Source organism: Pelophylax lessonae (assembly GCF_965119305.1).
Source record: "Pelophylax lessonae genome assembly, chromosome: 3".
Lineage (NCBI taxonomy): Eukaryota > Metazoa > Chordata > Amphibia > Anura > Ranidae > Pelophylax > Pelophylax lessonae.
Genome location: NC_138770.1, coordinates 126776693 through 126803249, shown reverse-complemented (window position 1 = coordinate 126803249; position 26557 = coordinate 126776693). Strand labels below are relative to the sequence as shown.

General features: G+C 44.1%; 1 protein-coding gene across 1 annotated transcript in view; it reads left to right on the top strand.

Annotated features, from left to right (window-relative positions):
* LOC309551751 (b(0,+)-type amino acid transporter 1-like) overlaps positions 1 to 26557 on the top strand; it is a 116569-nt gene that overhangs the window by 54618 nt on the left and 35394 nt on the right. The window lies entirely within an intron of this gene.

Sequence of the window (26557 nt, the reverse complement as noted above, 5' to 3'; positions counted from 1 at the left end):
TAAAATACACTCCACCACCAGTCTCATATCCAAACCTGTCGTTTGCCAATTCAGGTATAAACATCAGGTCTGCTTTAAACAAACTGGGGGTTTAATATCACTTTAATGTTAAACTGTATGTAAACTCAATAATATTTATTTGTAATAACTCCGGGTGGTTGACCCAGGGAATATCCAATTGCCTTCTGGGGATCAGGAAGTCATTTTTTTCCCTGTTGGAGCAAAATGGATTAGGCTTCATTAGGGCTTTTTCCTTCCTTTGGATAAATTGTAGGTACAGAATTGTGTATATGGAGGTTTTTTCTTTGTCTTTTGAACTGGACTGACTTTTTTCAACCTAACTACGTAAGTGTGTAATAAAATTGTAATATATTAAAACTTACCATTAAATATGGTAGCTGCATTTGTTTTCAGTATTGTTTTACTTTATTTTCACCTGGTGATCAAAAGGGCCTGGTGACAATGCTTGCTGTCCTCTGTATCTTTGGAGGATATAAGGTATAAAATAGGTAAATGCGCATATAATCTCATGGGAAGAATGTTGTTGAAATATATGGTCTAGCATCACGGTATTTTAGATGTCTTTTGCTGGTGAGGAAATAAAGTACCGTATTTTCCGGCGTACAAGACGACTGGGCGTATAAGACGACCCCCCTATTACATGATCTACCGGTAATACTTATACTTAGGTTACCTTGGAGATATTATACTCGGCGTATAAGACAACCCCCCATTTTTGGGGGATTTTTTTAAGGTTCAAAAGTAGTCTTATACGCCAGAAAATACAGTATCCTAAATAGTAATCATGTCATTAGAAGCTACTGTTGCTGATGTCCATCTGAAAATTCTTGTTGCCTGGATGTTCTCATGCCCATTGGCTAAGATTCTTTTTGAGTCCCTGACCTGGAACAAAAATAAGAGCAGGAAAACCAGGGAATGTTCATGAGTCCCTATCTATACTATATTTAGATTATAGTTGTTCGGGGTTGGATTTGAGTTTCTTCACCCAAATAATAGAATGTCGTCCAGATAATGGATTTTTGGGCCTTTTCACTTAGGCCCTGTTCATACCTGAGCATTTTTCAGCTCATAAAACGCTTATCTCTGAAGTCTCAAAATGCCCAACAAGCAAAATTCCATTCATTTCAGTGGCCCCTGTTCACATATGAGCGTTTTGTCACCTGAAGCAAAACTCCTGAAGCTCAAAAAAGGACATGAGTCTCTTTTTTGGCAGATTACAGGCGTTTTTTTGTTAGATGTCAATGCCTGCCTCCAAACGCCTGCGAAAAACATCTGAAAAACACCTGAAAAAACGCCCCAAAAAAGCCTGATAAATGCCCAAAAAAAAAAAGCCTGGAAATTATAAGCTCAGGTGTGAATGGAGCCTTAACATTGTTTTCAATAGTAGTAGCACAGGAAGTGGGAAAGTAAACTCCCATAATGGCAAATTGTAGATAATGGTAAAACTGATAATACTCTTGATGATTTGGTGTTTGCAAATTGGCAGCTAACAAATCGACTACACTCTGAAGAAACTTTTCTTGCAAAGCGAACAGTCTATTTTCCTATAGTAAATCAACCCTACCTACTTCCTACCAGTAGAATTAAATGTAGAGTCCCTATTTTATATGATTTGGGTATACTTGCTCAGCTTCTTGAGGTCCAATACCAGCTGGAGATCCACCATTTTTTTCTTTTTACTAGAAATTGTGTGGAATAAAAGCCTTGGCAATTTCGAGCATCCAGGACTTCCATTATTGCTTTTTTTTGTAGTAAATCTTCTAAGTATCAAAATGAAATGTGTTGATGTTCCTCTGTAAATAATAACTCTATAGTGGCTGATGGGCATTTTTTCTTACATTTCCACTGGCCTGAGAAAATAGTTGAATTTGTCCAAAAATCTTGAAAATTTTCCACATATAAGTAAAAAGTTTTAATCAAGCTCCCACTGGGTATACCCGTGTGAGCATATCTTCAAAAAGATTTTTGTTGTTCTGACGAGGAAGGGATCTTGTTCTTGGAAAGCTTCATGAAGGTTGTCTGAGTGTTTTTATCAGTAAGCCTTAGCTAAAATCTCTGTAACAATCAGAAAATTGTTTTCAATCCAACAATTATCTGTACGCCTCTGTTTCCTGGCCATTGGGATTAAACCTAAGCATCCGCCTGTACCCCTGGTAATAGCAAAACGTATTTTTAACCACTTCCATACAGAGCAGTTACACCCCCTTCCTGCCCAGACCAATTTTCAGCTGCAACGCTGTACCCAATCAAATTTTTTATCATTTTTTTCACACAAATAGAGGTTTCTTTTGGTAGTATTGAATCACCACTGGGTTTTTTATTTTTTGTGATATAAGTGAAAAAAGAGCGAAAATTAAAAAAAAAAAAAAACATTTTGTTTTCGTTTTTATTATATAATTTTGCAAATAAGTATTTTTTTTTCATAAATTTGGGCCAAAACTTATACTACTACATATCTTTGGTAAAAATAACCCAAATTAGTGGCTATTATTTAGTTGGTGTGAAAGTTATAGAGTCTACAAACTATGGTGCCAATCATTGAAAATTGATCACACCTAATCACACCTGATGTACCGACGGCCTATCTCATTTCTTGAGGCCCTGTCAGGACAGTACAAATACCCCCAAATGACCCCTTTTTGGAAAGTAGACATTCCAGAGTATTTAGTAAGAGGCATGATGAGTTTTTTTGAAATTGTAATTTTTTTCCCACAATTCTTGGGAATATGAAGAATACATTTCTTTTTTTTTTTTTGTACACAAAATTGTCATAATAACAAGTAATTTCTCACACACAGTATATGCATACTTGCAATTACACCCCAAAATACATTCTGCTACTCCTCCTGAGTATGGCGATACCACATGTGTGAGACTTTTACACAGCCTGGCCACATACAGAGGCCCAACATGCAAGGAGCACTGTCAGGTGTTCTAGGAGCATAAATTACACATATAATTTCATTACAACCAATCACACTTTTGAAGGCCCTGGAGCACCAGGACAATGGAAACCCCCATAAAATTTTGGAAAGCAAACACCCCAACACATAATCTAGGAGGCATGGGCTGCAGATAGGTACTCAGGTACTCTGATGGGCTGCAGACAGGTACTCAGGTACACTGATGAGCTTCAGAATGGTACTTGGGTACTCTGATGAGCTTCAGAGAGGTACTTGGGTACTCTGATGGGCTAAAGACAGGTACTTGGGTAATCTGATGGGCTAAAGACAGGTACTTGGGTAATCTGATGGGCTGCAGATAGGTACTCGGGCACTCTGGGCTGGACACAGGTACTCAGGTACTCTGATGAGCTTCAGATAGGTACTTGGGTACTCTGATGAGCTTCAGAGAGGTACTTGGGTACTCTGATGGGCTAAAGACAGGTACTTGGGTAATCTGATGGGCTAAAGACAGGTACTTGGGTAATCTGATGGGCTACAGATAGGTACTCGGGCACTCTGGGCTGGAGACAGGTACTCGGGTACTCTGGGCTGGAGACAGGTACTCGGGTACTCTGGGCTGGAGACAGGTACTTGGGTACTCTGGGCTGGAGACGGGTACTCGGGTACTCGGGTACTCTGGGCTGGAGACAGGTTCTCGGGTACTCTGATGGGCTACAGAGAGGTAATCTGGTACTATGATGGGCTGCAGAGAGGTATTCGGGTACTCTGATGAGTCCTTTTCCTTGTAGTATTGTTTTTCAACAGCCGTTTTCCAATTTGAGATGTCCTTTGCAACCAATGGTAGTGCCACTGCTGGTCTGCATGCACTCCCATCAGTCAAATACTGTATGCTTTTTTAACATCCAAACCAAATGCCTCAATAATCTCATAAAGGAAGTATCGAGCAGAGGGTCCAACTGAAGGGAAATTGTCGCCAGCTCTTTCAGGGGATTTAGTTTTCAAAGTCTGCTCATTCACAATTTTTTGTTCCATTTTGGACCATTCATTTATAATTATTTCTTTAATTTCCTTGATAAATTGAAAATAACATATTTCTATTCTTTTTTGCTTGTAGCTACATCATAAAATGTTTGGCATATAAGCTTTTCGTGGTCAATACACATCTAGTAGTGCTGTTTGCAGCCTTTTTCTGTTTCAACAATGATGATTCCTGATGGCTTGACAGTGACCTGGAATGGCTGCATCTGTGTGACCACCGTTGGTGGGAGGACCGACAATGCAGAGTTGCGTCTTTCTCTTGCAGGGCTGAAACACTTGTACAATAAACATATATATTTTAGCCTGTTTCTCCCCTTTTGAAAGGTATTTCCTCACTGCTTACCTTAACCCTTATCTGGGCATTGCACGGTGGTCTTAATAGGCAACACAGTCCATGTCTTAGAATGCAGGTTCTGACTGGCGCAAAGTGATAGCTGGAGAAGAAAGGCAATATATTTATTGAGTGAATATAAAGACAAAGCCACCCCCAGGGACCTTCAGGCTCTACCAAGTAGTGCAACGGAGAGTGTGACACAGAGCAGGCAACCAGGAGAGGAAAACTTGCCACTGCTGTCATTGCAGTTATTGGATTTTAAAGGCAAGTCCAAGCATCTCCCAGGTGTAGTCCATAACATCATTGCCGCACATATGCAGATATTTTTAGGACACACAATGCGCCATATTGGAAAAGGGCACCCAGGAACAGAGAACGAAGGTGCTGGAAGAAGATCTGTAAAGCACAGCCTTTTTATATTAAAGGCACAAAATAACTGAATACTGTTCCATGTAATCCAATTGTCAAATGAAAATTCTAATTAAAGTTAAAAATGTTCTTTTTCACAAATGATTCATGAGTGCATTTCAGAAACAAATGCCCATGTGTGCTGACTATGAACCCTGCTTTCAATCATACAATTTTAACACAATTTTATGTACCACCCTTAACAAATCTGCAAGGCAAACTGGCAAGGATGAATTTTCTGCCCATAGCAGCTGGTCAAAAATGTATTTTATGGAAAAACGAAATTACAAAACAAAGCGGTTATAATGGATAACAGCTGCATAGTGCTCAAAATTATATTAAATAGGCCCCAATAATAATAATAGTAAAGTGAGAGCAATCAATAATACCGAACCAGTTATGGAACTGATGTCAAATAAAGTCACACTGAACACCCAGCACATTGCACAATGGCAGCAAAGGGGTCAGTGCGTTGCCTGGCCAATATAAACAATAATACAAAAAGTAGTCACTTCCCCCACCTATAACTGGTCTCAACAGCAAGAGCACTGGAAGGGCAAACCCTGTTTTTAACGTATACTGTTAAAAGGGTTAATTCAGTTGGTCGTAGGCTGGTTGGTAAGTTGTGACTGGAAACCCCTTGGCTTTTTAGACATACATTTGCATACGTTTGCCCTTCCAGTGCTCTTTTGCTGTTAAGACCAGTTAAAGGTGGGGGAAGTGACCATTTTTTGTATAGCTATGGAACTGAGCATTCTTTATTTATTAAATTGATATATAAATCTTACACTATCTAGATTTCAATGTAAAGCATCACATACAGAAGCACAGTCATCTCTCTCACTAGCTCTATCGTGTCCAACATACAGTACAAAGACTCTTTTTATACAGCACTGTGCCCTGGTGCCATGGACTTGGTGCCCTCCTCCTATGTTCTGCCTCTGTATTCCCTTATGTGGGTTTTCAAACACTGGCTTTAGTTCTCAGGCAGGGAACAATGTTTTTCTGTGTGTCCCAGCTTACCACAGGCCTATAAAATTATTTGTACAATATACCATGGCACAAACTAGCAATGTATACATTTTAGACACCAGACAATATTTAGCACCCTTATAATATATAAAAAGAAGCAGCAAAAGTCATTTTTTTTAGGAAAATATTTAGTAAAGTTGACTTCAGAAAAAGCATTTAGATTTAACATACTAAAAAAAAAAAAAAAAAACACACACACACACACATATATATATATATATATATATATATACATACATACATACAGTGGGTAAAGAAAATAATCACCCCTCTTTAAAATAATCAAATTTTGTTGCTTTGCAGCCTGAAATGAAGACACAGAAGACAGATTTGTTTTATCCACTTGTATTTACTACTGCAACTTTGAACATCCTAGTGAGAGATTTAACACCAACATGTCAGAAAAAAATAAAAACAAAATCAAAAACAGAATCACTATGTTGGAAAAAAATTCAAAAACAAATTCACTGAGTTGGAAAAAGTATCACCCCCCTTGTGTCAGTATTTTGTTGAATCGCCTTTTGCTCTAAATATAGCCTTTAATATCTGTTCACACTATGGCGATCCGACTTAGATGGGCGACCTATGAAGTCGCGTGCACCGCGACTTCGGCGCGACTTGCACGGACTTCATAAAATGAATGTCTATGCAAGTAGCTCCAGGTCGCCCCAAAGTAGTACAGGAACCTTTTTCTAAGTCAGAGCGACTTGTGTCACTCCTATTAGAACCGTTCCTGTACCACACAATGGACCGCGACGGTGCACGACTTGTCAGGCTGACCAAGTCGCCTGACAAGTCGTTCTAGTGTGAATGGGCACTTAGTCTGTTGGGATACTAACTTTGCACATCTACACTTTCAAATATTTGCCCACTCTTCTTTGCAGAACTGCAAAGTTGTCAGTGGGATGAAGACTTGACAATGAGCCAAAGCTCACAGCAAAAATGACCACAGAATAGTTGAAGGAGAAAAAGGTGAATATCCTTGCATGGCCTAGTCAGAGCCCAGACTTAAACCCCATTGAAAGCCTGTGGAATGACTTGAAGACTGCAGTCCACAAACGGTCACCATCAAATTTAACTGAACTTGAGCAGTTCTGAAAAGAAGAGTGGGCAAATATTGAAAAGTGTAGATGTGTAAAGTTAGTAGAGACATACCAACAGACTAAAGGTTGTAATTAAAGCAAAAGGTGGTTCAAAAAAACACTGACATAAGAAGGGGGGGGGGGGTTATACTTTTTCTGATTCAGTGATTCTATTTTCCAATTTTTAAAAAACAATTCTGACAGGTTGGTGTTATATATTTAACTTGGATATTATAACTTGCACTAGTAAATACAGCTTGATAAAATAAAAACTGTGTCCGCCTTCATTTCCGCAAAATGTGATTATTTGAAGGGGGGGGGGGGTTCTTTTTTTATACCCACTGTACTGTATGTAGATATTTCCTACTTCTTGGTTTTGAACAAATTTGAGTTGATTTACTAAAGGCAAACAGACTGTTTACTTTGCACTTTGGAAGAGTAGCTGCAATTTGCATGGGAATTTGCCCTAAAGGTTAGTGAACATGGGGAAATCTCACTTTGCAAAGAAAAACCAATCATGTGCAAGGAAAAAAAAAAAAAACAGTATTTTTTGCTTATACATGATTGGATAATGGAAGTCAGTAGAAATTCACCTCCTTCACTAAGCTCTGTAAATCTTGCTAAATCGACGCCACTGCTCCAGGTTGTAGCATGACATACTGTAAAATCTGCAGTTCACAGCCTGATTCTATAAGTTCCAGATGGCATAAATGTTTTATTAAAATACATTTTGATTTAACACTAGCCCAAGGGCGAGACATGCAATTCTAATCTTTTTCTACTATGCGATTTTTCTATCTATGCGATTGCCCCCCCCCCCCCCCCCCTGTGTAGATGTTTAAAAGCTGGGTAAACACTAGTAAAATTTAATTCAAATTCTTTTATTTTAAGAACATTCATTTGATTTTCTAATCATTAGTGGGGTCAAATCGATGCTCCTTTTAGACCGCAGTGAAAATAAAAAAAAACCTTGCATATACCCAGTGAAGTGACTGGACTCAGGTGATACACAGACATAAAACACATCCTCCTACAAAGTTGTACCTGTTTTTCTGCAACCTTTTCTCCTCTACATCTGTTCAAAATCCAGAATTTATATAGCTTGTCTAAGCTTTTAGAAAGCAGGGAGCTGAAGTTACACTTTGCAGAGCTCAGTGAAAGCTAACTGTAGGGAAGGGACACACCTCACTGCACACAGGAACAAAGCTGAGACTGTAAATCACATCCTGTGTGCTGGAGCTCCCTCTTCTGTCACCTTTTTATCTAACGGTGTCAGGAAAACTTGTGAGAAGGGACTCAAGCAGATAGCAAAGGAACAAAGCCGCACTTAGTCCACTGGGTTGAGGCTAGTACACACTATAGATGGATGTGCTTTATTTATATATAATGTGTAGCACTACTCCCATGGGAGCTGCTGTGTGTGGGTTCCCCTGGGTTACCATTAGCAACAGTAGAACATTCTGACATGTTTCCAAGTGTTTTTACCTCAGACAAGGACCAGTCCGGTTTCTTTGTTTTTTATGTTTTATTAGAAACTTGGATAGGAGAAGGGATGAGTGGAATACTCCAATTAAACTGAACTATGCACAATATGCTGAGACGATATAGAAAATGCTGAGTGACGCTGGTCAACGCTGACTGACTGGTTAACGCTGTTTGAGCTAGTCACGGCTAGGCCGCTTACTTTACTTTGTCTTTGACTGTGAAAGAGTCCTATTAGCTTCGTAAGGGACTCTCTTCCTGAGGTAGCTGACTTTAATAGTAGACTGCACTGCTGAGCAACTTCAGGGCCCTTCCTGGCGCCCCCTTTACCCTCTAATTTTCAGAGTTAACAACTTGGCACCCCCTTTACTGTAACACTCCGGGTTAGCTGACTTCTGGATCCCCTTGACCCCGATGAAGTGGTCCCCTCTCTTAGGCAGACCCCCTGGGCAGATGCTTGAGTACTCACGATACTGCTTTTCCAGAAGTATTCTGCCCAGCAGCTCCACTTGGTCAGCACACTGGATCCTTCTGCAACACAGCTCAACCCCTGGTCCCTAGGCTGACTGCCTGGACCCCCTTCCTCAGCAACAGGTCCCTCATTGGATACAGTGGGGAGACTCTCCATACTCAACAGGTCCCACCTGGAAGCACCTGACAGGCTAACTAACAGATCAGACCCTCCTGATAAGCAGAACAGGGTAACATTTATGCTTTGCCTAGCATCTACCTAGGAGGGTGCTACATCCACCCCCCACCAAAAATGAGCCACGTCCCATTGACCCTGGGGCAGCTGCCCTCTACAAAAATCCTATCAAAAACCTAGGAGTATCCCACTAACTTGGAAAGGGGAAAAAGGGAAAAAGAACAAATGTGCAAGCAATAAATTACATGCAAAAATATAAGTATACATCTGCTGTACAAATTTACAGATGGGGTGCATTAACAAGATGCACCCCCCACCAAACAAACTCAGTTTGGTGAAAGAAATCAATATATATGTGTATATATATATATATATATATATATATATTGTGAGGGATTAGCTCGGTGGCGGGTGTGGATGACCCCTTGGGGGGTGCGTTTTCCCAGAGAGGTAGCCGACAAGTGCTTGCAAACAAACAGTGTGGTTTATTAAATGGTGTTTTCTTCACCAGGCTGTATGCAGCAAAACATCCAAAATAAAATAAAACAGAAAATAAATCCTTGCCTCTGTGGGCGGCTACCTTCTCACAACTGGAACCTGCCTAAGTGTCTGTCTCCAACCTACCGTCGGGCAGACTTCCTTGTCCTACAGCGGACACTCAATAGTCCTTTTATAATAGCTTCACAGGGCAACACAGTCCTTTTGTTTCTTTCACATCAACAGTTCGTCTTCTCACCTTTGAGACGTATTCACCCTTGGTTACCGTCCCGGGCACACATCACTCCGGGGGGGTCTTCTCCCAGGCCCACACATCCTGTCGGGAGGCACACGCTGACTGTCCTCCTGCTCCCAGCCCACATGGCTTCAGGACACAGCTTCTGGAGGCAGCAAACAATAGGAATTTCTCTGAACAAATTATAGAGCCTTAACTCCCTCATTCTGAACAGGTGAAGGCCTTTCAACTTCCTGCTGGCTAGCTCTGTAGCCAACACCCTAAATTAATTAATGGACTTTCTAAATCAGGTGGAAATGTATCTCCTTCCTGTGACTACATTCCCAGATTTAGCTGACTTCCTGTCACATACCCCCCCCTCTTGTTTCAACCCTAGGGTTGGGACACATATTTCCAGGCACGCATGTGTCAGGCACTGCTGACTCACTGATAAGCCTCCTATTATCCTCAAGCTTCCGGATGAAACTGTTTTGTCATCTTCATTGACGGATTTCTCATAAATGCCACACAGTTTGTCTCTCATCTCATATACACATTCTTCAACTGCATTTTTGGCATCATTTTGCTCCTTCTCGTTTCTGTCATCTTCATTGACAGCTTTCTCATAAATGTCAGACAGCTTGTCCCTCATAACCGTCTGTCCAATCCACCATGGAGGACCGTGATCCATAGGCAACTCAATTGGGCTAGTCTTAATGTCTTCAACATTCTTAAGACGCCTCTCTCTGCAATCCATAAATGTTTTCCACAAAACTTTGAGAACCTTTGCTTCACTAAGCTTTGTTCCAAGTAGGGACTCTTGACATCCCTCTGTGACTTGAGTTGCCTCTCCATACATCTGTACACAATCATTGACTTTTTGTTGTAAAAGGGAATGATCTTCCTTCTTGAGCTTTGCTTGCTCTAAGATGCTGTGCAGAGGATTTTCCAATTGAGACAACAGGCTGTCACACATTTCTTCAAAGTGACCCCTGTTCCTTTTCCCAGAGATATCAATATCATTCACCAAACATTTCATATTCATAGGCAGATCTGAAGCATTTGCACTCATCAACTTCTTAAACTTTTCGCCCTCCTGAGCGAGTCGCAGTAAAGGCCTACTATTTGATTTGATATTCAGTTTATATTTCTTGCCAAACTCTTCACAGAAGAAGCCAACCAGAACATCATCAACTTTCCTTCCACCAACATAGGGGTCAAAGGCAACAACACAGTTGAACCCAGCGATCTGGGTGGTATCCATTATAGACCTCCTCTCTGCATCAGTGAAGAAGCATGGAACTGCAACACATTCTTTTACAGGTTTCTTCAATGCACTTTCTGCTGAACTATTTGACCGCTCAAGGTCACCTAGTTCCTTTTCTCTATCTGAATTCCACATGGAATGTATCTCAAGATCACGATCAAATTTCTGCCACCTGTCTTTCACCAGTTCCATTTTGGAAATATTCCCTGAAAGGCACTTGAACTTAATTTGCTTCACGTTTTCATCAACAGCCTTAGTTTTCTCCACTAGGTGGCGTTTGCTTTTTTCTCCCAGATTTATATCACTTGCTTTAGTTTTCTCCGCTTTAGTTTTCTCCACTAGGTTTTCAGCCTGAACTGAGAAAACATCACATTTCTTACACAGCTCCTTTGTTTGCTGAAGTTTTTGAAGGAACGGTTTATTCCACAGGGGTGATTCAAGCCACATGTCATCACATTTCTGAGGCTCACTCAGGACAGACCCCAAAACACTGATCCTTTTAAAAACTGCATCAGGCACACTATCCCCTCTTTGGGACAGATCCTCTGTTGCCTGGAATTCCTCTTCCAGTTCCTGCAACGGAATCTTCATCTCTTCTACTTGCTGTTCTAAGGCTCGCTTAGACTTTTCTAGCTCCTGAACGCTTTTCACAACATCATCCTTGGAGCTGACCAATTCTTCCATTTCTGTACGCAGCTGTTTAACACTTTCTAGTTCAGCCTTACACTCTAGAGCTTCCTCCAAAGAGCGAGCCAAGAACAGGGCTTTGCTCTCGTTATCACGCACCTCCGTTTCTGCACGTGCGCGTTCTTCTGCATATTTTGCAGACACAGTCTTCTCTTCACCAAGCATCTGATCAAACTTCTTTTTCACATCTTCAACACACTGTAATGAACCAACGCTTTCTTCCATGCGTTTTTTCATATCCGCTATCTGAGCTTGCAATGTTGCGACTTGCTCTGATAGGTTTTTCTTTGCTTCCGCCTCCTCTTTTAATTGTTCCAGGAAGCCATTTTTCTCATCTTCCATTTGTTTGAGCTTTGTGCTAAAACTCAGCCTTTGACACCTCTCTTCCTGTAAGAGTTCCTGCGTGTCTTGCAGCTGCGATTCCAAGATAGAAAAATCTTCCGCAATTTCTCTAGATTTGCTGTCTGCTTGAGAAAGCCGATTTGTGACACTGTCCAACTCAACCTGAAATCGGTTTGCCTTCTCTAACAGCTTAGCACACAATCGGTCACCTTCTGACACCTTGACTTGCGATTCCAGAAGCCGTGCCTCTACTTTTTCCCTCTTATGTTCACAATCTCCTTTTCCCTGCATAAGAGCCTTCACCTCATTGGCTAGTTTCTGGGAATGAGACTGTAATTCTGCCACACAGGCTTCTTTCTCCTTTAACTGCTGCTGGAAACGTTGGGCTTCACCTTTCCAACTTTCACAGTCTGCACGTAATTCATCTACCACATTGCTCAAAGTGGTGAGCTCATACACAGTACTCAGTAATTTAGCCTCTCTTTCACTTTTCTCGTTGTCGCTGAGAGACAATGTCGTTTTCAGAGCGACATTCTGTTCCTGCGACTCCTGCAGGTCTATTTTTGTAGCTCCCAAAGACTGAAGACTTTTTTCCAGCTGATTACGCAACTCCAACATATCAGCCATACTTTGCTTCTGCAAAGTCTGAATTTCACTTTCCTTTTCCATGAGGATGGTATCTTTCTCCATTATAGTCTCTCTGCATTTTTGCAACTCGACCAAAAGAAGAGCAGTGGATTCTTCCCACTGTAACACATGAGACTTGAGTAGTTCATTCATTTCCTGCAAGTTTCTATGCTCCATTTTAAGCAATTCCAAGGCTTGTTCCTTTTCTTCCATTTTCCGTTGCAAGGCATCCAACTCAGCCCTGCACACATACTCGGTTTCTTCCAAACCGATGGCCTCCATTGGCTGCTGGCGTCTCTGTTTCCAGCCTGCCATGCTCTCTTGATGAGCCTTTTGTTGAGCTGCAAAGCTCTGCTGAAAATCCGCATTTGCCTGCTGTTGAGCTGCATTTGCTTGCTGTTGAGCTGCATTTGATATAATCAGATGTTTCAACATCTCCTCCATTTTGAGTTTACTTTTCATCTGAGAACCCTGCGTCTCCATAGCAGTTTCATTTGCCCCAGTGTTGCTAGGGACAACAACTTTTCTCTTTAGCCGATTCCGTTCAGGCATGGATGGGGCTGGTTCAGACTGCAACATCCCCTCCATCCATAGAATCCGGTCTCTCATTTCATCTATCTTTGCATTCTTCAGGCGTTTTGAACGCCCCATCTTCAATAACTCCACAAACAAATTTTTCACAGTCCAGCAAAAAATTTTCAGACCACTGTCTCTTTAACACATGTAGTTTTTCTCTCTCTCTTGCAAGATCTCTTTTCCTGCGCACACAGTTTGTGCAGTCACTTGCACCAGACACAACAAAGTTCATCAAATAATTTTGAGACCGCTGTCTCTTTAAAACACTTTTTTTTTTTTTTTTCTGTCAGGATCTTCTCTCCTGCACACATAGATTGTGCAATCTCATGCACCAGATAAAGTTCATCAAACATTTGCACTTCCTTGCAGGGATCTCTGCTTATGCCCGCATCCTCCACCATATGTGAGGGATTAGCTCGGTGGCGGGTGTGGATGACCCCTTGGGGGGTGCGTTTTCCCAGAGAGGTAGCCGACAAGTGCTTGCAAACAAACAGTGTGGTTTATTAAATGGTGTTTTCTTCACCAGGCTGTATGCAGCAAAACATCCAAAATAAAATAAAACAGAAAATAAATCCTTGCCTCTGTGGGCGGCTACCTTCTCACAACTGGAACCTGCCTAAGTGTCTGTCTCCAACCTACCGTCGGGCAGACTTCCTTGTCCTACAGCGGACACTCAATAGTCCTTTTATAATAGCTTCACAGGGCAACACAGTCCTTTTGTTTCTTTCACATCAACAGTTCGTCTTCTCACCTTTGAGACGTATTCACCCTTGGTTACCGTCCCGGGCACACATCACTCCGGGGGGTCTTCTCCCAGGCCCACACATCCTGTCGGGAGGCACACGCTGACTGTCCTCCTGCTCCCAGCCCACATGGCTTCAGGACACAGCTTCTGGAGGCAGCAAACAATAGGAATTTCTCTGAACAAATTATAGAGCCTTAACTCCCTCATTCTGAACAGGTGAAGGCCTTTCAACTTCCTGCTGGCTAGCTCTGTAGCCAACACCCTAAATTAATTAATGGACTTTCTAAATCAGGTGGAAATGTATCTCCTTCCTGTGACTACATTCCCAGATTTAGCTGACTTCCTGTCACAATATATATATATATATATATATATACAGTATATACAGCCTAACTGACTACCTCTAAGGTTGAAGTTACCTGTAGAATAGAAAGCAAGGATTAAATGCACTGTACATATTCACAATAGAATTGACCATCTAACTTCTGCAGTTTGGATAAGAAGAGCCTCTCCGCAGAGGCGGCCTTCTCATCCAGTTCCCTGACTTCCCTGCGGTAGCTCTTGACACGACGTCCCACATCCTCCTAGTAGGCGAGTCCGCGCCCTAACACTGGCTACCTAATGCAGAATCAAATAGAGAGAGTGAGTGCAGCAGTCCAACACACTCTCTCACCAGTCTGAGACAGGGTAGGACACTGGAGTCTGGATGACCCTTAGTCCTGCCAAGTCAGGGATATCATCTTTTTGGGGGCCTCTAGCACTAGAGCACCCCCCACCGAACTTCCTGGATGGACCGCCCATTCCTATGACGGCCATCCGCATATTCTTGTTATGGCCCACTGGCCCAGAGACAGTTCCACTGAAGCTGTTCAAGATTTGTAATCCAAGGATCCTGGCCCGATGGCCCATAAGATCCGTGAAGTGGGTGTTTTCCTTTATGACCCTGGCCCGATGGCCCAAGGAGTCTGTATAACCGCAAACTTGCAAAGATGATAAACAAGTGATGCAAGTCCCAGCAACAAATTCTGTTCCAGTAGCATCCCTTTTGTTTTAGGCTAGCCAGCCATTCTCTTTTATTGAAACAATTCCTTTTAAATGTAGTATTCTTGGTGGGGAACCCTTATTAAGTTTCCCTGACTGTCCTGAACACGGACCGACCAAACCTGGCCGGATCCATCTGGGCGGCGGACTTCCACCCGATCCACATATATGGACTGCCCGTAATACCATTGGGTCTTTACTGACATTAACTTTTCCCATAGATCTGCCTGGTTGAGTCCCGGAAAGGCTTTGGAACAAATAGAAAGTCACAGATTTCTTTGTCACACCAAGAATCTCTTTTGGACTCAATTTCGAGCATAACCTCCCGGGGAGCATATGGGTAATCGTACCCGTACTCCATTGCTATTTTGCGCTGTAACCATCACTGCATTCGTGAAAATCTTGGGAGGGTTTTCCTGTTTCCTCCCCCAGCTAAAGAGAATGGGGTCTCCTCACGCCTGATGAGGGAGCTATAGGCCCCATTCTGATCCCGAGCCTGGGCATAGTTCGTGGGCAGGGTTAAGTCTGGGACCCTACTTGATTAGGCCCCACAAAACCCCAAACATTGAGCCAGCTCCCCTCTTACTACAGACTCATTGGTCTCTCTATCAGGCGCCTCCACTGTATCAGGACCTGGCGAACTGCTTCCAGTCTCAGATCCCCAGTCCCATTCTGTTTCATCTTCAGACCTCCAATTGTCAATTCCTTCTTCAATTGACCCAAACTTGTTTTCAAAACTTGGAGACCCCACATTGATGGCCCTGGCCTCTTCCTCACTACTCCCACTTGCTGAAGGAGTCCCGGCTGCCGCCGGCCATCTTTTCTCCTTAATAAGGATTGTTACTGCTGCGGTAACCTTCGGCGCATCAGGTGGCCACTTCCCGGCCCTCAGTACCTGCATGCACCCTTTGTCTGGCAATCAGGTTTCCCTGGCTGTACAGTCTGAACCACTGACAGGTTGCATGGCCTCCAGCTGCATTAGCACCCTGATGACTTCTCTCCCTCCTCCGTGAAGAGGTCCCTATTCCAGAACCGACATGACCCGAGTGACTCCTGTCTCCCATTACACACACAGCTGTCTGGGCGGACCCTCACTCTTCTCCGCCCACAGCAGCAGAAAGCCGCAGTGCCCACACTGGCTCCATGCTCGCTCCCATATGGTCACACTCATACACTGGGGACATACCAGGCCTAAGTGCTCCACGCCTCCTCCGGTGCACAGCGCCAGTCCTCCATCAGGCACCATCCGCACTCCTGTATCCCACAGGATGTTCGCCTTTGGCTCTTCGGTCTGGTCCACTATCCTGAAGGAGCCAGACGGTACGTCCACTGTATGTCCACTTTCGTGGATGTGGTGGTCTCAGATAGGGCACAAGGAAGTAGGAAGACTCATGGTGTAGTATGTATTATAATGTTTAATCAAAAAATAGTAGTCACTTACATTTAAACTCGAATAGTACCGCTCAATCCCGGAAGCATTGCGATGGCCGGTTTTTGTTCCGGCTGCGTTTCAGTAGCCGGAAGTGACGTGGGCATAGTACGTGACCCGACACGTTTCGTCATCAAACGTATGACGTCATCAGGGATCCTTCATTCCATGTAACCTTGACACACACACGGCCCCTGGCACACTGATCCACGTGCCCCTGGCTGCCATTTTCTCTGTCCACACTTGTACCTTTTCCTGTCAGGCAGATACAGTCTTTTTTCACAGTCAAAGGCCTTTTTCCCCGCCGTCCAGTACTTTACAGAGGCATACATTTCATAGCTGAAGTGAAAGATTCCCACCATTGAGAAACACACACCACAGTTCTGACTGGAATTTTGGCGTTGCCAAGGGCAACCTTTGAGGTGCACCTCTATCTTCATCCCACTCTCTCTATCTCCTATAGAGCAGGCCTCACACTTGGATTGAGCATTAGAACAAAGTCCCGGACACAAATATGGAGATTTTGAAAATTACCTTCGGCCGTTGCCATTAGCAACCGGGCCAGTAACCCAGAGCAACATCCCGGACGAGCCCCCAAATGTAGCCCTACTCCCATGGGGGCTGCTGTGTGTGGGTTCCCCTGGGTTACCATTAGCAACAATAGGACATTCTGACATGTTTCCAAGTGTTTTTACCTCAGACTCCCCAGACTCAACAGGTCACACCTGGAAGCACGTGACAGGCTAACTAACAGATCAGACCTGATAAGCAGAACAGGGTCACATATATGCTTTGACTAGCACCTACCTAGGAGGGTGCTATACATGTCAGAGGTTTATAACCACTTTAATGAATTTCTAGCAGTGTATGTGATTTTCGTTCAGGAAATTACATCCATTCCAAAATCGATAGTGAAAAGCAAACAAAATTTTGAACATCTTTTGAATGAGATTTATCCAGACATAGAATGTACAAAGAATATTTGTACAAACGTGGGTTTGAAAATCTACTAGTGTATAGCCAGCTGTAATAACACAAGTAACATGCAGTAGCAATCAGTCTCACATGATCACACAATGCTCAATTCATGTGCGATGGATAACTACAAGATATATATTTATACTGTAGATCCAGAGGGAGACATTTGCGTTAAGTCATTATTTGCTACTTCCAGGGCTGGTTCTACCACTAACCTAGGCAGCCTTCTAGGGCACACTGCCGCCTAAGGCACAGCCACGGCTGCTGGTTTCCCTAACGTCCCTGATCATCCGCCGCTGGAGCCATGACAACCGTGTGAGGTGGCAGCTCTGCCCCTGTCCTAGGGGCAAGTAGGATGGTGGGTGTTGGGGGTTTTCGGGGGCACTGCTGGTCTTCTTTCTTTGCTCCTCCTCTGACTCAATGTAAGGAGGGTACCAGGTCTCCCAGAGGTTGGGGACCTTGTGATTTTACCCCCTCTCCGGCAAAACAGCAGTGGGGGCTGGTGAAGATGTTGCAGGTGGAGCAATATGAGCCACAGATCCTCCGCCACTGCAGTACCTTTAGGGGCATCCCACAAAGCCCCAGGCCACTCCTCGAGCTCTTCAAAAGGAGCTAAAGGCCCACACCACTGACTGTGGTGGTTCCTAGGTAGGTAGGGCAGATGGCTGTACCTCCAGTGGTCCCATAGAATCACTTCCCTCTGCTTGGTGTGCTGCAGTAGGTGCCGGTGCCTCAGTCACCTCCACAGATCGTACCTCCAATGCAAGCTCTCGACAGAGCCTGACCCCACTGGAGCACTCAACCCATGGTCCATGGAGGAGCCCTGGTGTGTGCTATCCTACTCCCCCTCTACCAGGTCTGGAGAGCCCGGGTGTTGCTCTGAAAATGACGTGGCCAAGGTGGTGACCTTAGCAGCAATAGTCCATAGTGCATTGTGTCTTGGCAGGGTACCAGATAGTCACATGAAGCCTCCCCGAATGGGAGCACCTCAAAGAGAAAGGCCTTGCACTCCCCACAACAGGCCCAGGATGTGAGAGCCGAAGTTAGATCTCTGCACTCAGGACATACTGAGACCAAGGTTTCTGTGATCCCAGTGCTGCATACCGCCAGACCCCTCCTGGGCATGACACAAAGTCCAGTATCCAGAGAAACACTATAGATATCAGGTGATATAAAGCGGGACCATGTCACCCGAGCTACGGCCTATTTTAGTATTTTCTACTGTTTTTAAAAATGTTACTTTTTTTGGGGGGGGGGGGGGGGGCGTGAAAGTAGCTGTTCTTGCCTAAGGCACAAAATAGTCTAGCACCAGCCCTGGCTACTCATAGCGAGAACTGATTAACTAAAAATCTCTGATGTATAGCTTCAATTGACTGCCAGTATAGGGTTGGACTTGACTGCAGGACCATTTACAGGATGCAGCCCCCCAGATTGCCTCATTGGTGACAGTTGACCATCAGTCAGAACCAGATAGAGTACCACATCTTGAGGCAGAGTTGTAGTCTATTTCAGGGTAGTGGACAGTCAGTTAGGTGTGGGTTTCGTTGTGATTACACTGCAACTCTGAATATCTGCCAACAGAGGGCACAAATCTCAGCATTGGTGAACCCAGGAACGGGTTGTGAGGAAAGAGGGGTGAGGGGTCCAGTCATCTGCAGAGTTTGGGAGGTAAGCAATCTCTGGCAGGACCGGAAAGCCAGTTTTCATCTATTTTTGTAGGATTTAGAGCTGCCAGCAATGATAAGCAGAGAAACCGAATGGGAATAATGGGATTTTTCCATATTTTAGTGAGAGAACCAGGTGAACCCCAATATAGTGTTTTTAGTATATTTATGGATCTTTAAATTGTCATTGCTGTTCTTCTAAGATGACATCTTATATATATATTGTTTTTCTTGGAGTTTCTTAGAATAGGCTGTATTACATTTTGTTAGACTGTAATCAGACCGAGGTCAGATGATCAGCGCTGACAAGCTTCTAAAGCTCCTTACAGACCTTCGTCTCCCAGCTGCCTAATGATTTTTATAACAAAAATTCATTGTACAAACCTGCAAATGCTTACTGGGTGATCATGCATGTTTGTGCCTATGGAATGGCCACTGATTGAGATTTGACCGGTCCAGCAAAATTTCTGTGTTTGGGCTCCCATCGCATAACATTTTGTAAAGACTAATTCTAGGCACTGGCATATTACACATAGTTACATTCAGGGATTTTTTTTCTCAAAGAATAGGTACAGGAACCCCCCCTTCTGACGCACCCTTCATATCTGCCCCTACCCACCTCTAAGCACCATCCTTTGGTTCCACCCCTTATACACCTCCCAGTACTGCCCCTTTTAGAGAATACAGGACCAATTATCATTTTGTGCTACTAAGTAATTTGTATGGACTTTGATAGACCCCACTCTAGAAACAGTAGACCCCACTAGTAACAATGGCCCCTACCAAAGCAACAATAGATCCCCCACACAACAACGGACTCCCCCAGAAACAGTAGACCACACCAGTAACAATGGCCCCTACCAAAGCAACAATAGATCCCCCACACAACAGTAGAATTCCCCTCAGCAACAATAGATCCCCCACACAACAACAGATCTCAAAATACCAACCTAGCAACAATAGATTAGTGATCGACTGATATCGTTTTTTTATTGCTGATACCGATATTTTGGTCATCGCATATCGGTATTGGCCGATATTGGCCGATATTTTCGTACATTAAAAAAACATTTTTTCATTTTTTTTTTACAGGTACTCTTGTGGAGGGATCTGGGGGTCTAAAAGACCCCAAACCCTCCTCTGCACTTAAAAGCATTCACAACACCAAGTTTGCCAATTTTGAATGGTGTAATTTTTTTTAATTTGGTGCCGAGTACCCGGAAGTGATGTCACTCATGACATCACTTCCGAGTTTTTACATGGAGAATGCGGCTTTGATCGGGTCTTTTCTTTAGCGGCCATGCAGGCTGGTTTTTCCCATCCCCCCCCTCCCGTGGAAGGCGGCGGGAGGGGGGGACGTCCCCTCCTGCTCCTTGTAATGACAGCCGCATCGGTTGTCATTACAAGACAGTGGACCGTTGGTTATGGACGCCGGTACTGGGGTGATGCCTCTAGCTGCAGGCATCCCACCGGTACAGCACTTTCCCGAATTATCATCAATATCGGTAACCACAGGGGCCGATTCCAATATATCGGGGAAAGTGCATATCGGCCCTCGATATATATCGGCTGTGCCGATAATCGGTCCATCCCTACAATAGATCCCTAGCAGCAACAACAGATCTCCCAGCAGCCAGCAACAATAGACCCTATAACAGCTAGCAACAATTGACTTCTCCATCAACAGCAGATCCCTCCCAGAAACAACTGACCCCCCCCCCCCCAGCAACAAGAGACTCCCCACCAGCAACATTAGACCTACCCAGCAACTATAGGTCCCCACACAAAAATGGTTCCCCACCAGCAACATTAGATCCCTCAGCAGTCAGCATAATTAGACCTTCCAGCACTCCTTGGCATAAAATACATTCAGTGCTGGAGGTGCCCGCACATTCCTGCTAAAAAAAAGCCCTGGTTACATTGGCCCAGCTTGGACCAATGTAACTTAGCATATACCATACCTGGCTGATGCTGCTGGAAGCTGGAAATCACTGAAGTAAACACTTCTATCCCACAATGCAATGCTTGCCAGAATTACGATAAGATTTAAGTGCGGGGAAAAAAAGGTCCTATAACATTTTGGTGCAAATGTGGACCATTTTTTCCCTGCATCAAAATTGCATTGCGTGGGTGTGAACAACCATGCGATGCGATTCTGTCAAGCTCACTGTATTTTGCAATCTGTTTCAGGGTGTTGTTCATGGAACATTAAGCCCCCATTCACATCGGGCAGATTTGATATGTCAAATCACATGCCAAATCAGAGCCGATTGCCGGCAACGTCATTGTCCGAATTGGTGCAACCCTGACTTTGCGGCACTGCACCGATTCCCATAAGTAGTTTCTGCACTACTTTTGGTGACTTCAGGGCGATTTTGCACATCTGTGCATGAACCCGTACATATATTTGTCAAATCGCCCCTGAAGTCGCACTGACATTCGAGTTTGAAATCGTGCGTGTTCAGCTGAATGATTTCAAACCCACCCTCAGTGTGAACCTGTGCCATTGCCGGCAAAAGGCTCCGATTTGACATGCGATTCAACATGACAAATCACAATGCCGAATCGGCACAATGTCAACGGGGGTTTAATGTTCCATACACTATACCCCGAAACAGATTGCAAAATGCAGTCTGCTTGCCAAAATCGCATCGCATGGGTGTTCACAATTGCCGCCTCTCATCCTCCGGCCCGACTCCCGCTGTATCTAAACACAGCGTGAGTGCCCCCTTTCGGCGGCACGCACGCGCCGCCAAAATCACTAGGAGTCCAGCGACGTACAGTAGGTCTACGTCGTTGGACCCAGGGGAGCCGCACTGCAGCAGTAGGATTACTGTGAGCAGTCGGCAAGTGGTTAATTTCTAAACTGCTGGCAACAAAAGTAAGTAAACCCCTAAGTGAAAATGTCCATATTGGGCCCAACTAACCATTTTCCCTCCCAGGTGTCATGTGACTCGTTAGTGTTCCAAGGTTTCAGGTGTGAATGGGGAGCAGGTATGTTAAATTCTCTCACTACTGATCACTGAAAGTTCAACATGGCACCTCAGGGCAAAGAACTTTCTGAGGATCTGAAAAAAATTCTTGCTCTACATAAGAATTGTTGCTCTACATAAAGATAGGCCTAGGCCGGCAATGGTGAACCTTGGCACCCCAGATGTTTTGGAACTACATTTCCTATGAAGCTCATGCACTCTGCAGTGCAGTTGAGCATCATGGGAAATGTACAGTAGTTCCAAAACATCTGGGGTTCAAAGGTTTGCCATCACTGGCCTAGGCTATAAGAAGATTGCCAAGACCCTGAAACTGAGCTGCAGCACGGTGGCTAAGAGACCATACAGAGGTTTAACAGGACAGGTTCCACTCAGAACCGGCCTCGCCATAGTCGACCAAATCAGTTGAGTGCACATACTCAGCGTCATATCCAGAGGTTGTCTTTGGGAAATAGACGTATGAGTGCTGCCAGCATTGCTGCAGAGGTGGGAGGTCAGCCTGTCAGTGCTCAGATCATACGCTGCACACTGCATCAAATTGGTCTGCATGGCTGTCGTCTCAGAAGGAAGCCTCTTCTAAAGATGATGCACAATAAAGCCCGCAAACAGTTTGCTGAAGACAAGCAGACTAAGGACATGGATTACTGGAACCATGTCCTGTGATCTGATAAGACCATGATAAACGTATTTGGTTAGGATGGTGTCAAGTGTGTGTGGCGCTAACCAGGTGGGGAGTACAAAGACAAGTGTGTCTTGCCTACAGTCAAGCATGGTGGTGGGAATGTCATGGTCTGGGGCTGCATGAGTGCTGCCAGCACTGAAGAGCTACAGTACATTGAGGAAACCATGAATGCTAACATGTACTGTGACATACTGAAGCAGAGCATGATCCCCTCCCTTCGGAGACTGGGCTAAAGTGCAGTATTCCAACATAATAATGACCCCAAACACACCTCCAAGATGACCACTGCCTTGCTAAAGAAGCTGAGGGTAAAGGTGATAGACCGGCCAGGCATGTCTCCAGACCTAAACCATATTGAGCATCTGTGGGGCCTCCTCAAATGGAGGGTGGAGGAGGGCAAGGTCTCTAACATCCACCAGCTCTGTGATGTCGTCATGGAAGAGTAGAAGAGGACTCCAGTGGCAGCCTGTGAAGCTCTGGTGAACTCCATGCCCAAGAGGGTTAAGGCAGTGCTGGAAAATAATGGTTTGCCGCACAAAATATTGACACTTTGGGCCTAATTTGGACATTTTCACTTACAAGTGTACGCTCTTTTGTTGTCAGCAGTTTAGACATTAATGGCTGTGTGTTGAGTTATTTTGAGGGGACAGCAAATTTACACTGTTATACAAGCTGTCCACTCACTACTTTACATTGTAGCAAAGTGTCATTTCTTCAGTGTTGTCACACGAAAAGATAGAATAAAATATTTACAAAAATGCGAGGGGTGTACTCACTTTTGTTAGATACTGTTTAAATGCAATAATAAAACACCCATTGGTTCTTCCAGAAACTTGCAGTCAGGGGGTGGTTAAAGCAAGAGGTGGAGCTGCATTTTCACCATCCCAAGAGCTCCTGTTAAGCTGCTAAGGAAGCAAGTTGGTGGTTTACACATGTTGCAGCTGTGATGCAAAAGATATCCCTCATGTAGTGTTCAGGGGCAGTACTGCTGCTGAACGCAGCTAATTCAAATGAAGAAGGCTATACAGCAACAACCCTGCAACTGCATGTAATGCACACGGTTGCAGCACGGTGCTGGGTTGCAGCTAGGGTTGCTTTTTATGAAACATCACGGGTCTAAACAGATCCCTAAACCGCCTTTTTTGAGAAAAAAGAGGGACTGAAGTCCTCATTCCCCTTCTCTGCAGCCTCAGCTGCACTGCATATGAATGTATAGAACTTTCTTTACAGAGGCTCCTCATTCACAAGCATAGTTTACTATCGGTACCGATCGCTCACTGTGTTCATTCAGGAAGCGGCTGGTAAACATGTTTTACCAGCGCCCCACCCCCGGCTCTCCAACCTGAGCACAGCACCAATCTTCCACCCCAGCAGCAGCTGGAAAAAGAGGAAAGAAAGCTGGCCCGCAGCGCTGTAAGCAGGGGGTATGGGGGGATTGGTGATGGGGGGTTTCCAGTACAAGGGGGTGGGGGTTGGAGCAGTAAGTACTTTTAGAGACAAATCCCCCTGTGGCTCCCTTGCAGCAATCGAAGCCAGCGGGAGAGGAGAGGAGTGGTAAGGAGGAGAAGCCAGCAGCTGCAGGGGAGCCACAGAAGATCAGTAGTGCAGGGCTGCCACTGATGTGTCTTGGTTTTAGGCGGAACTATCACGTACCTGGTGGAGAACGAGCTGTAGAGGGGGCTTCTCTTGCACCTCCTGTCCAACACCCCTGGTAGAGATGACCGGTGGTGTGGGGCACAGAATGGCATGAGGGCTGGTATAGCAGGTGGCACTAGCTGCCCCTTGGCAGGAAACTGATGGCCGCAGAACTGGAACTCTCTAATACTGGATGAGAAGACAGGAGAGTAGCCGCAACACAAGCCAAGGGGTCGTCAACAGCCGGGTAGTGCGGGTACAGGAACGTGAGACGGAAAAGGGTGTCAAGATACAAGCTGAAGTCGCTACACAGTCTGGCAGCTAGGTTCAAAGGCATAAGACAGGAGCAGGGTCAAACAGAGGCCGATGTCACAGGTAGGCAGGCAGGAATCCAGAGGAGAGTCGAGGACAAGCCGTGTCAACACAGGTAAACTGGAAGCAGGTCAGGGCATAGGTGAACAGGAACAAGCTAAAAAATGTGCTTCTGTCATTGCTCAGTTTATATAGACCGTTTGGGGCCAATGCGTGCATGAACATTTCTTCTTGTGCACACGTGTGCCTGGGCATGCGCGCCAACGCCTGTTTGGGTCCAACTGAACTTCTCTTACAGGAACTGAAACCTGGACACATGATTCAAAACTGGGACTGTCCGGGTGAATTCCAGACAGGTGGCAACCCCTTCACTCATAATAAGATAGAGATCTCAGTTATAGTAAGAGTGTGCTGTCAATCAAGGCTTTTGCAAGGAGGGGACATTTACAGGGACACATGACATCAATCCATCAAAAGAGCTGCACTCTCTATGTTACATATTTAGGGCAAAGTGATAGATTCTCTTCAATAACCCACCTCCTCTCCTTGATATTTAGTTACCTTTTGACCTCTTACTAGACAAGAGCTTTTATGATGACCAGGGCTGTTTGTCGTTAAGTATCTAGTAAGAGCTGACGCAGCTGCATATTTTTTTGAACATTAATAGAAAATGTTTGTTTTTTCTGTGAACTCTAAATTTCTGTGTGGTTCTAGTAACTTATTCCAATGTTATCAAGCCATAACAAGGTTGGTTCGTGTAAAAGGAAGCTATTACCTATGGGAGCCTACAGGCATTCAATTCATTTGTAACCAGAAGGTGGCGCCATTACACAAGGATCTCACTAATATGCAAATATGCAATAAGCCTTCTAATAACATAAGTAAAGCGGAGTTCCACCCGGTTTTGTGTTTATTAAAAGTCAGCAGCTATAAAAAGTGTAGCTGCTGACTTTAATAAACACACTCACCTGTCCCACGGTTCAGCGATACAGCCAACCAGGGCTGCTTTTAGAAATCATGGGGCCCCGTACAGGCCCCCCCCCCCCTGCAAATTTATCAAGACAATATTTTCACTAAAAATACACTGAAATTATTATTAGCGGATACAATCATAACAGAGAACCTGTGTGAATTAGCCCTTTTTTAATTATTGTTTTTTACATTAAAAAAAAAAAAAAATGTATACCTTTTTTTTTTTTAAGTTAAAAATGTTTACAATTAATTTATTTTAAATTTTTTTAAAAAGGGGGGCACACGGGAAGGGAAAGTCAGAAGCCGGCAGAACAAGGAGGGGGATCGGTGTCGGAGAAGCAATTACAGGAATGATGACCTGTGTCTGTCTCTCCCTGCAGTATGTGAAAGCTGGAAGGAGGGGAGAAACTGGCTTTCAGCTGCTGTAGAAAACCGCACAGCGCTTCCTTCAGTAATTGCCCCTCCTCCCAACTGCACCGATTCCCCGTGCTACTGGGGCCCCCCTGTGTGCTCGGTTCCCCTACAGGAGGACTGGTGGTCTCCCCCTATCAGCGGCCCTGCAGCCGACATGAGGCGCGGTTCTCTCCCTCTTCTCCCCGCGGCGCCGGCATCTCTTGCAGCTTCACAGCCTGGTGGAATAGTCAATGTTTATTTTGATTTGAGAATGCCATATTATATGTATGTATAAATGTTAATCTTTGTTTAAATGTTTTTTTTCTCTTTCTCTCCATGTATTTTAATGAAAATTAATAACAATATTTAACAATATAGAATGGAATAGAAAGAATATAACCATCTTCATATTCTAATGTATTATTTTTTATTCTATTTAAATTTGAATTGATTGTATTTGGATTTTGGAACATGGTATTCTTTCTATTCTTTTCTATTCTATTATATTCTATTTAATTGTTTTTTTAATTCTGTTCTATTCTATTCTTTTCTATTC